At 33.3% G+C, this 13,363-nt stretch overlaps 1 long non-coding RNA gene across 1 annotated transcript in view; it reads right to left on the minus strand.

Annotated features, from left to right (window-relative positions):
- Positions 1 to 7,744, minus strand: part of LOC127842807 (uncharacterized) — a 48,392-nt gene extending 40,648 nt beyond the window's left edge. Inside the window, exon 1 of the long non-coding RNA XR_008031882.1 lies at positions 7,523 to 7,744. This is a non-coding gene — a long non-coding RNA (uncharacterized LOC127842807). The remainder of the gene's footprint in view (positions 1 to 7,522) is intronic.
- Positions 7,745 to 13,363: the final 5,619 nt, after the last annotated feature.

Consider the following 13,363-nt stretch of genomic DNA (forward strand, 5'->3'; position numbering starts at 1 on the left):
TTTCACAAAATTTAACGACAAAAACAGAACTCTCCAAATTATTCAATCGTTTCGCGTTGCAACGCTTTATAATTTTTAGGTTTTAAAATCGTCAAAAGATGCATATAATGGCTATATTAGAGCATGGTTAATGTTCAGTATTACTGTTTCCTCACAAATATCATAACTAAAACGAAAACTTACGGATCTGAAACAACTTTTTTCAATTTTGTCAATTTACCAAAGCGTGAAAAGATCCCTTTAATGTGCAGTACTAAATAAATCTAAATGCATACAATTTTAATTGTGTATATTGTGTGATTATTAGTTACAAATTCACTTTTTACAGGTATACTGGATTATGAAAGACTGATAGACATAAAATTGACAACTCATCTCCCCAAAGATACTTTGTGTGGCTCATTCTCAGAACAAACCCATAGTCAGTGAGAAAACTGCAGTGTAAAAAGACCACTTGATTGTGACAATTATGGCTGACCAAGCAAATGTTATCATTTAAAATAAAGAAAACTTCCAGTTCAATATACATTTTATACCAATTATGACATTGACCATCACAGAAAATAATTATAAGGTTGATTTTCCCAAAATTGACTGTTACGATTGGATACTGTTTTAAGCTTCACTCTACTTTGTCTGAAAATATAAGTCCTAAATGATGTAATAGAAACATACATATTTAATTTTTAGTTTTACAAGTATATATATATATATATTATTATATCTTTTTATCGATGGTCAATCAATTTAAGTTTAACTAATATATATATACACATTATATACATGTGTATGCTTTGATTTTGCAAGCATGAACACGGTTTCATTTTTTGAGTATTTAAACAAGAGGGCCATGATGGCCCTGTATCGCTCCACTGCTGAAAAAAAGGCTGAAACAAATTTCTCTGCATGTGCAAATACTTAAATATAGGCCCTATTTAAGCACATGTACACTTTTGTGACCTTCTGGGCTGGGTCAAATTTAACCCCAGGGGCATAATTTGAGCAAACTTTGTAGAGGACTACTATACCTCACTTCATACAAAATGTGGTAGCCCTAGGTCCTAGAGTTAAGGACAAGAATATTTTTAAAGTTTTCACAAAATAAGCAAGATATAAGCGTATATAATGTTCAATTTTGTGACCCACGGGTCAGGATCAAATTTGACCCAAAGGGCATAATTTGAACAAACTTGGTAGAGGACTATACGATGTTATTGCATACCAAATTTGGTAGCCATAGTCCGAATGGTTTTCGACAAGAAGATTTTTAAAGATTTCACAAATTAGGCGCTTTATAAGCGTTTATTCAGTTTTGTGACCTCCTGGGGCAGGGTCAAAGTTGACCCCAGAGGCATTATTTGAACAAATTTGGTAGAGGTTTATTAGATGTCACTACATTCCAAATTTGGTAGCCCTAGGCCCAATGGTTATGGACAACAAGATTTTTAAAGTTTTCACAAAATAGGCCCCATATAAGCGTATGTTCAGTTTTGTGACCCCGGGCAGGGTCAAATTTGACCCAAGGGGCATAATTTGAACAAACTTGGTAGAGAACTATAACATGTCACTACATACCAAATTTGGTAGCCCTATGCCTTATGGTTAAGGACAAGAAGAGTTTTAAAATTTTCACAAAATAGGCACTATATAAGCATATAATTGATTTTGTGGCCCCCGGGGCAGGGTCAAATTTGACCCCTGGGGCATAATTTGAACAAACTAAGTAGAGGACTATACAATGTCACTACATACCAAATTGTGTAGCCCTAGGCCTTATGGTTATGGACAAGATTTTTTTAAAGTTATCACAAAATAGGCATTATATAAGCATATGTTCAATTTTGTGACCCCCGGGGCAGGGTAAAATTTGACCCTAGGGATTAATTTTGAACAAATTTAGTAGAGGACTTTTAGATGTCACTATATACCAAATTTGATAGCCCTAGGCCGGATTGTTATGGACAAGAATTTTTTTGAAGTTTTCACAAAATAGGCCTTATATAAGCATATGTTCAATTTTGTGACCCTCGGGGCAGGGTCAAACTTGACCCCAGGGGCATAATTTGAACAAACTTGGTAGAGGATTATAAGATGCCACTACATACCAAATTTGGTAGCCCTAGGCCCAATGGTTATGGACGAGAAGATTTGTAAAGATTTCACAAAATATACCCTATATAAGCATATGTTCAATTTTGTGACCCCCGGGGCAGGGTCAAATTTGACCCCAGGGGTATAATTTGAACAAATTTGGTAGAGGACTATTAGATGTCTCTACATACCAAATTTGATAGCCCTAGGCCCAATGGTTATGGACGGGAGATTTTGAAAGTTTTCACAAAATAGGCCTTATTTAAGCAAATTTTCAATTTTGTGACCCCCAGGGCAGAGTCAAAATTGACCCCAGGGGCATAATTTGAACAAATTTGAAAGAGGTTCACCCCAGGAACATTCCTAAGAAATTGGACCAGTAGTTTAGGAGAAGATGTTTAAAGGAAAAGTTTATGCATGGATGCACGATGGACACATGACCTTTGGCCAGTGGAGCTAAAAATCAAATTAAACATTTAGTTTTGATGTAAAATCAGTTTTTATATGCAAGTGTCTATTTCACTTATAAATTAAAACAGCATATTATTCATTATTGAAAAGATTATTCCAAGCTTGATGTCATATTTCAACTTTGCATAGTGTAGTTAATTGAACATTGTAATGAACTGTATGGGCAGCTATATTTTTTAATTTATGTATGTTGTATTATACAAAATGCATTATTTCTACCACAAGTAGACCATATAAGGCCTACTGCTACTAAATAGGCACTGGTATGAATTTGACACTGTTTTTGATGCTCATACAAAACTTTAATTATTACGACACTTTAGTATATTAAATATTTTCAAGTTTTTGTTCAACATTTTTTGCAAAAGAAAAGAGTGTCTTAATGCATTTGAAAATATACTTAAAACAAACTAAAAATGCATTTTAACATACCTTTTTCCTGGTAAAGTGTATTTGGGATGATAAAAAATACACTTGAAGAGTATTAATGCTGGAAAAATGCAGAAAAAATACATTTGTTTCTGTTAGAAGTGTGTCTTGTCTGCATTTTTAAGTGTATTAAATGCACATCAAATGCAGATAAATACAATGCCAATACTGTTACATGTATTGTAATGGACATAAAATGCACTTGTTCTTGTAATTAAATGCTTTAGTGAATTGAAATAACCTTTTATAACGTTTTAACAATTAATAATACCTTTTTATATAAATTTTCTTTTGAAATGTGACACTTAATAGATTTTTGCACCACTAGTAAGAGATATAATTTGTGCTCACAATGCTTTATCATTACACTATATAATATCATTTGTTGTATGAAAATTGCCCGTAAAATTCATGTGAAAGCTCAAGAGATCAATAGCAGCGTGCTATACCCTGCTCCTTTTTACATGACTTGATGGTATTTAGTCCCCAATTCTACATGGCTAAGGGAAAATTAATGTGCAGATTTGACAAATAAGTCATAACTGGGATCCAATAGGCAGACTTTCATATTACTTATTTAATTAAATTATGATCTGAATTGCTCTTTGGCAAATCTTCGTTGGTCACAGTATTCAACTGAATTTTGTTCACGTTGTAGTGATTATATTTTCAAATTATCAATATTTATCAGACAACATCTTTCTTCAAAAGTTTAACATGATTGCTTGGTTAATTTAGAAACAAGATAAATGCATCATAACATAAAATGAAAAAATGTGTAATAGTAAAAATGGCAGCAAAAAAGTACTAGATTATCTGCCTTAAATCTGAGACGATGTGTTGATGTATTGGAATTTCTCATAAATAATGTGTTCCATAGTTGTATAATTGTATAGTCGCATGCATGAGTGTTGTCAATGTCACAATACCAATTAAAGCCTATAATTTACTAAAACAATTTGAAGTTTGATGTGTGTTTTTTTCAAGATCTGTTATATATAATATATATATTATATATATATAGTTGAAAAGTTAACATGCAATAAGTTTACTGTAATTAAGTGACAAATAGTTTTACTGATTTGGTTGGATGCATATATGCAGATATATCATGGTTTGTGCAGAGGACAGTAGCAAAAACAAGAGCTGTCTCCGTAGGATGACATACGCCCCCGATAAACGCTTTGATATTAGTTATGAGCATTTTTCCAAACCTAAACGCCGACCCTAAGTTCAAGGTCAAAGGTCTCAAAATTTGTGTGTGTATGGGAAGGCCTTGTCCATATACACATGCATACCAAATATGAATGTTACATCTGAAGCGACATAGAAGTTATGAGCGTTTTTTCGAAACCTAAATGCAAAGTGTGACGGATAGACAGACGGACAGTGCGATCACTATATGCCCTCCTTTGGGAGCATAAAAATGTGTTTCATATTGTTTTGGTAAATTAGTAATGTAGTTAAAAGAACAGAATCATCGATTATAAAGTTATTGATTATAAAGTGTTGCTGGCATATTTGATGCATTCATCTAGCTATAAGAAGGTCCCTGTTTTATCCCCACTGGCACTGAGCGAGGGTTCTCAAAATCTTTAAGCAATATGAATAAGTACATATAGGGTCGAGAAAGCCTTGTTGATATGAGGGCTAAACACCTGAAATCAAAGCGATCCAGGTTAAAGGCCGAGGCCAAATAAATAAACCAGAGGCCGCATTAGCCTGCTATACTCTGAACAAGTATTGTTTCTTCTCAGAAAACTGGCTTTGGCGTCTTACTAAGCTTTAGACTTTGAGTTTCAGTGCAATCTATCTAAAATAAATTGGTTAAATTAAAAAATAATTTGTAAAAAATAAACATTCTGCACAAATTCAATTATTTACTTTACCTGTGTGCATGAATCATTTCAGTCTCGATGGTTAGTGAACTATGTCAAAAGCACCATAGCTATGAAACACTTGTATTTTGAATATTGCAATGTTCCACAGAAATGATGCTGATGATAATTCTACACGATCGTGACATGAAAAATGATGAATTATTAGATATTTCTAAATTCCATTTCCACCAACAATTCGGTTATTCCACTACCAGTTCACATGCTTCGTACACAGTTGAAAATAACACTATTCCACTCAACAACCGTGACACATGTACTCAATTTTTAAACTTTTCGCAATAAAAATTGTCTTCTACTGTTATTGTTGTTGTATTTTTGAAAGTAGTTCGAAAGATGGCGACTATTAACCCAGAGATTGATTTATGAAATAAATCGTCTGCTGATCCAGAGTGGAACATGACTTCAGAGTTGGAAACATGATAATGTCTAGTAAATTGCTCTTTTTATGTAAACAGGTTAAACATAATATGTATATTTTACATTAAACTGTAATTTGTTGATAAAAATATCGCAGAAAAAGCATCAATATTGCCAATATTCTTTCATATTCGCTCGTTTCGTTCATATTCGTGAATATGATTCATATACGCATTTTAGAAGGACCTGTCACCTCAATCCAAACTGTTTCCTGTAATTGCCTGTGTTATTTGTGGATATTTATGAGCTGTGACAAGATGTTTGTCCACAGACATGATAAATTTTAACATGAATCTTGGACAAACATTTGTCAGATCAGCAAGTACTGGTACTCGCATGAGGATGGCGCAACGATCTTGTAAAAATCAATCTGGTTGTCACATATGTTCGTGGCCTTAAAATATTCAATATATTGCAAACCAATGATTTGACTAGATAAACAGATTTTAACATAAACTTGTTTATTAAAGAGAGCATATGGCTAACAAATAGCATTAGCTAAACATATTGTTAAACAACACTGTTAATAAATATAGACAATTGTTTGTTAATTTTTTGGTTTGAAAGCAATGACATGAGTCAATATTGTATACATGTATATAGTTTAGTATATATAGAAGATTTTATTGCAAATCAATTATTTAAAAAATATAATAGACAAACTAAATAACTAAAACACAGTAGCTCTAGAAAGCAAAATATTGAATTTATGAAGCTGGAAAATGTGAAAAATTGATATTGTATTTTATTGATTACATTGATGCTTACTGTATTTTGAATTTAACATACATATTGATTACTCCAATAGGTGTTTTATTTGTATTTAAGTTATATGGAAGCTCCTGTCAAACACCCATGGGGGTTCTTTTTAAATCGGAGATACCCCGTGGATCCCCCGTTAAAATCCCGTGGAGTTTCTTGCAAATGGGGCGTTCACGGGGGGGCCCCCATAAAAATCCAACAGTATTTTTATTTAAATGGGGTTTGACGGGAGCCCCGCCAAAATCCCACGGAGGAATAAAATCTACAAACACTTTATTTTCTTATTTAAGTACTTATTTCTTACAATTATGACTTCAGCATGTGTATTTGTAAACACTGAAACAGAAAACAAAGCATAATATTTTAATTACATTTTTTGTGAAATATAGGTAAAATTCTCCCATCTGGAAAAAACTCCCATATGTGAAGTGCAATTCCTAACGGGGGAACCAAAACCCCGTTGGGACTCCGCGGGTGATGGCAACTTTATCATCAAATAACTCTACTTTCCAAAAACATTTTAACTCTTTTTTCAATGATGTACTCATTGTCCCCTACAAATAATCAAAATTTCATAACAATTGTTCAATAAATAAAAAAACTAAGTTTGCAAATAATCTGGATTTGCAAACTCGAAGCTAGTCAACTCGTACCTAAGTCGACTCGTACCTTCGGTCAACTCGTACCCGATTTGGTCAACTCGTACCCGATTTTTGGTCAACTCGTACCCCCACTAGTCAACTCGTACCCGAATTGGTCAACACGTACCCTCCTAAAAAATATTTATATATATCAAAGACCTGAAATATGTTTTTGTATATGTTTTTGATATGAATATAGATAAAGGTTATAAATTAATTTTTTTTTTAAAGTAGGCAAGTTCATTATTTTTCACACGTGTATAATTATAAACGACGTGTTTGTCGGCGTTTTGTTTGATAAAATGTTGACTAATAACACCTATATGACAACAGGACCGTCGGCGATTTGTTTAACTTAATCTGGATACACAGGGGGAAGTTGCGCAAAAAAAATAAATTTTTTGTTATAATAAATATTATAAAAAAAAAAATTGCGCAACTTGCCCCTGTGTCTGGATACTGTTATTTACCAAAACATGAAAATGCCCCTTTAATCCATTTGAATGACCCATTGGCCTTCAATACATAACATTTATCTTAAATGTTCGGTTTTATCGAAATCCGACAAAGTATTATGGAGAACGTTCGTATAAACAAGCCACTACAGACAAGAACACGCGCATTTAAAAATTGAAATGTCAAATGCGATCTGTGGGAGGAAATTGTACGAAATCGAAAGTAAAGCTGAGTTCACAAGGATTTGAGAAAAACGAATTAGTTTATTTAGTGTGTTATATTTACATTATTACAGACATTTCAGAGAAAACCCCTGTGCTTTTAATCTTAACATTAAATAAGAATACTACTTACGAAAAGATCAATATCCGTCTCAACTATTTGGCTTTTAACTTTTCAATCTCTACGCAGAGTTGCCGTTCCTTGCTCTCACATATCTTACCAATCGTAACACTCCGGTGTCTCCGTAAATAGTATGCAATAAAAAGCCGGCTGGGTCCAGATTGATATCTTACTGAGGAGTCCGGAGATAGTCGATAGTCTATATATCACGATCGACAATTTTGATCCAATCGTGATACATCGACTATCTCCGAATTCTTCCGTAAGATATGCCTCTTCAATCTCCTATGCAGTGCAATCGTGATACATCGGCTATCTCGGATTCCTCCGTAAGATAGGCCTCGTGGCTAACGGTCGCCATATTGCCTTGTATTACTACTTTACTACCCAAAAGGTTGTCAGTCTATTGTTATGAGGCTGTATACGATGCGCGTTGAACTAGCGCCAAACTTTTTACCGAAACTTTGATATTGATAGCACTATTAACGTTCATTTGTGTTGCATTTTGACCTATTATCCAAGTGATTTACTTTTCCATTATTATTTAATCACCCTATCATCCAATTTTTAAGATGAAAATACGGTGTTTACAAAACCAACCAAACCGAAAGTGAAACTGGATGCATTACGTTTCGCGATGTAAACATTAAATATTTGTTCAGTTTGAGGAAGCGAATCGATAATAGACGTTGGAATATGTATGCAATACAGACTATCATTGCCGATTGTAATACTGGCTAAAAAATACCTTTTATGACAGGTCATGTATAGAACGCTAATCAAATAGTGACCATAAAAATCACTACAAATGTCTGGGTTGTTCATTAATATAATTAATGCACGTTTCTGATCTAATTGCCTGTATCTAGTTGTAATTACCATGATATTGATAAAATTAAAACGTTTTTTTTTCATAAATTAACATAACATGTTTTATTTTTATCATTTAGGGAATATATAATTGTATCATTATCATCATTAAATATTCTGAAGATCTAAATTATCATGATTACTTTAAAGTAGAATTTTTAAATTTTACTCATTATTTTTTATGAATTTGCACATTTGCTTGATTCAAAATAAAATGTATTAATAAGGGTTTCAGTTGTTAGTTTTAACCCATTTTTAGTTCGATTAAATTTAAAGTACTAACTACGTACATGTATGTGAAATGCTCTTGAGTTCGTTTCCTGGGCCTAGAACCAGTACTTGGGTGTCTCTTGGAGATTTCTTAAGAATGCTCCCACACTGGGGATCACACCAGTGACCTCCAGAGCATTATACAATTGAGGATGCATCAAGATTAAAAAATGGTACATGTATAAATTAATAAAGAATCAATAACAATCAGAAACTGTGCATTTTTTTCAGTATTGTGTGAAAGGATTTGAAGTAATTATGTGTTTTTGAAATATGATTTATGTGAATTTGAATAAATATATAAAATTTAGTGATTTTCTCAGACAAAACTGTTTATTACATACTAAAGTATTCAGAGTGTATTATTGTAATATTCATTCAAATTTTTAAGAACAAAAAGCACTTCTCCCTGGCATTTGTATTTATAGTACTTACATATTTTATAATTCTGACAGCATTTATAAACTGTGTTCATGCAAGCATGAAACCGGTTTCATTTTTTGAGTATTTAAACAAGAGGGCCATGATGGCCCTGTATCGCTCCACTGCTGAAAAAAGGCTGAAACAAATTTCTCTGCATGTGCAAATACTTAAATATAGGCCCTATTTAAGCACATGTACACTTTTGTGACCTTCTGGGCTGGGTCAAATTTAACCCCAGGGGCATAATTTGAGAAAACTTTGTAGAGGACTACTATATCTCACTACATTCAAAATGTGGTAGCCCTAGGTCCTAGAGTTAAGGACAAGAATATTTTTTAAGTTTTCACAAAATAAGCAAGATATAAGCGTATATAATGTTCAATTTTGTGACATGCGGTTCAGGATCAAATTTGACCCAAAAGGCATAATTTGAACAAACTTGGTAGAGGACTATAAGATGTTACTGCATACCAAATTTGGTAGCCATAGTCCAAATGGTTTTCGACAAGAAGATTTTTAAAGATTTCACAAAATAGGCACTTTAAAAGCGTTTATTCAATTTTGTGACCCCCCCCCCGGGCAGGGTCAAAGTTGACCCCAGAGGCATTATTTGAACAAATTTGGTAGAGGTTTATTAGATGTCACTACATACCAAATTTGGTGGCCATAGGCCCAATGGTTATGGACAACAAGATTTTTAAAGTTTTCACAAAATAGGCCCCATATAAGTGTATGTTCAGTTTTGTGACCCCGGGCAGGGTCAAATTTGACCCAAGGGGCATAATTTGAACAAACTTGGTAGAGAACATGTCACTACATACCAAATTTGGTAGCCCTATGCCTTATGGTTAAGGACAAGAAGAGTTTTAAAATTTTCACAAAATAGGCACTATATAAGCATATAATTGATTTTGTGGCCCCCGGGGCAGGGTCAAATTTGACCCCTGGGGCATAATTTGAACAAACTAAGTAGAGGACTATAAAATGTCTCTACATACCAAATTGTGTAGCCCTAGGCCTTATGGTTATGGACAAGATTTTTTTAAAGTTATCACAAAATAGGCATTATATAAGCATATGTTCAATTTTGTGACCCCCGGGGCAGGGTAAAATTTGACCCTAGGGATTAATTTTGAACAAATTTAGTAGAGGACTTTTAGATGTCACTATATACCAAATTTGATAGCCCTAGGCCGGATTGTTATGGACAAGAATTTTTTTGAAGTTTTCACAAAATAGGCCTTATATAAGCATATGTTCAATTTTGTGACCCTCGGGGCAGGGTCAAACTTGACCCCAGGGGCATAATTTGAACAAACTTGGTAGAGGATTATAAGATGCCACTACATACCAAATTTGGTAGCCCTAGGCCCAATGGTTATGGACGAGAAGATTTGTAAAGATTTCACAAAATATACCCTATATAAGCATATGTTCAATTTTGTGACCCCCGGGGCAGGGTCAAATTTGACCCCAGGGGTATAATTTGAACAAATTTGGTAGAGGACTATTAGATGTCTCTACATACCAAATTTGATAGCCCTAGGCCCAATGGTTATGGACGGGAGATTTTGAAAGTTTTCACAAAATAGGCCTTATTTAAGCAAATTTTCAATTTTGTGACCCCCAGGGCAGAGTCAAAATTGACCCCAGGGGCATAATTTGAACAAATTTGAAAGAGGTTCACCCCAGGAACATTCCTAAGAAATTGGACCAGTAGTTTAGGAGAAGATGTTTAAAGGAAAAGTTTATGCATGGATGCACGATGGACACATGACCTTTGGCCAGTGGAGCTAAAAATCAAATTAAACATTTAGTTTTGATGTAAAATCAGTTTTTATATGCAAGTGTCTATTTCACTTATAAATTAAAACAGCATATTATTCATTATTGAAAAGATTATTCCAAGCTTGATGTCATATTTCAACTTTGCATAGTGTAGTTAATTGAACATTGTAATGAACTGTATGGGCAGCTATATTTTTTAATTTATGTATGTTGTATTATACAAAATGCATTATTTCTACCACAAGTAGACCATATAAGGCCTACTGCTACTAAATAGGCACTGGTATGAATTTGACACTGTTTTTGATGCTCATACAAAACTTTAATTATTACGACACTTTAGTATATTAAATATTTTCAAGTTTTTGTTCAACATTTTTTGCAAAAGAAAAGAGTGTCTTAATGCATTTGAAAATATACTTAAAACAAACTAAAAATGCATTTTAACATACCTTTTTCCTGGTAAAGTGTATTTGGGATGATAAAAAATACACTTGAAGAGTATTAATGCTGGAAAAATGCAGAAAAAATACATTTGTTTCTGTTAGAAGTGTGTCTTGTCTGCATTTTTAAGTGTATTAAATACATCAAATGCAGATAAATACAATGCCAATACTGTTACATGTATTGTAATGGACATAAAATGCACTTGTTCTTGTAATTAAATGCTTTAGTGAATTGAAATAACCTTTTATAACGTTTTAACAATTAATAATACCTTTTTATATAAATTTTCTTTTGAAATGTGACACTTAATAGATTTTTGCACCACTAGTAAGAGATATAATTTGTGCTCATAATGCTTTATCATTACACTATATAATATCATTTGTTGTATGAAAATTGCCCGTAAAATTCATGTGAAAGCTCAAGAGATCAATAGCAGCGTGCTATACCCTGCTCCTTTTTACATGACTTGATGGTATTTAGTCCCCAATTCTACATGGCTAAGGGAAAATTAATGTGCAGATTTGACAAATAAGTCTTAACTGGGATCCAATAGGCAGACTTTCATATTACTTGTATTTAATTTAAATCATGATCTGAATTGCTCTTTGGCAAATTTTTGTTGGTCACAGTAGTCAACTGAATTTTGTTCACTTTGTAGTGATTATATTTTCTATATTTATCAGACAACATCTTTCTTCAAAAGTTTAACATGATTGCTTGGTTAATTTAGAAACAAGATCAATGCATCATAACATAAAATGAAAATATGTGTAATAGTAAAAATGGCAGCAAAAAAGCACTAGATTATCTGCCTTAAATCTGAGACGATGTGTTGATGTATTGGAATTTCTCATAAATAATGTGTTCCATAGTTGTATAATTGTATAGTGGCATGCATGAGTGGTGTCAATGTCACAATACCAAGTAAAGCCTATAATTTACTAAAACAATTTGAAGTTTGATGTGTGTTTTTTTCAAGATCTGTTATATATAATTATATATACATGTATATATATATTGTTGAAAAGTTAACATGCAATAAGTTTACTGTAATTAAGTGACAAATAGTTTTACTGATTTGGTTGGATGCATATATGCAGTTATATCATGGTTTGTGCAGAGGACAGTAGCAAAAACAAGTGCTGTCTCCGTAGGATGACATACGCCCCCGATAAACGCTTTAATAGAAGTTATGAGCATTTTTCAAAACCTAAACGCCGACCCTAAGTTCAAGGTCAAAGGGGTCAAAATTTGTGTGTGTATGGGAAGGCCTTGTCCATATACACATGCATACCAAATATGAATGTTACATCTGAAGCGACATAGAAGTTATGAGCATTTTTTCGAAACCTAAATGTAAAGTGTGACGGATAGACAGACGGACAGTGCGATCACTATATGCCCTCCTTTGGGGGCATAAAAATGTGTTTCACATTGTTTTGGTAAATTAGTTATGTAGTTAAATGAGCAGAATCATCAATTATAAAGTTATTGATTATAAAGTGTTGCTGGCATATTTGATGCATTCATCTAGCTATAAGAAGGTCCCTGTTTTATCCCCACTGGCACCGAGTGAGGGTTCTCAAAATCTTTAAACAATATGAATAACTACATATAGGGTCAAGAGCCTTGTTGATATGGGGGCTAAACACCTGAAATCAAAGCGACCCAGGTTAAAGGCCGAGGCAAAATAAATAAACCAGAGGCCGCATGAGCCTGCTATACTCTGAACAAGTATTGTTTCTTCTCAGAAAACTGGCTTAAGTGTCTTACTAAGCTTTAGACTTTGAGTTTCAGTGCACTCAATCTTAAATAAATTGGTCAAATTAAATAATACTTCTGCACAAATTATTTACTTTACCTGTGTGCATGAATCATTTCAGTCTTGATGGTTAGTGAACTATGTCAAAAGCACCATATCTATGAAACACTTGTATTTTGAATAGTGCAATGTTCCACAAAAATGATGCTGATGATAATTCTACACGATGATGAATTATTAGATATATTTCTAAATTCCATTTCCACCAACAATTCGGTTATTTCACTACC

The sequence above is a fragment of the Dreissena polymorpha genome, chromosome 8, assembly GCF_020536995.1.
Source record: "Dreissena polymorpha isolate Duluth1 chromosome 8, UMN_Dpol_1.0, whole genome shotgun sequence".
In the NCBI taxonomy this organism is placed as follows: domain Eukaryota; kingdom Metazoa; phylum Mollusca; class Bivalvia; order Myida; family Dreissenidae; genus Dreissena; species Dreissena polymorpha.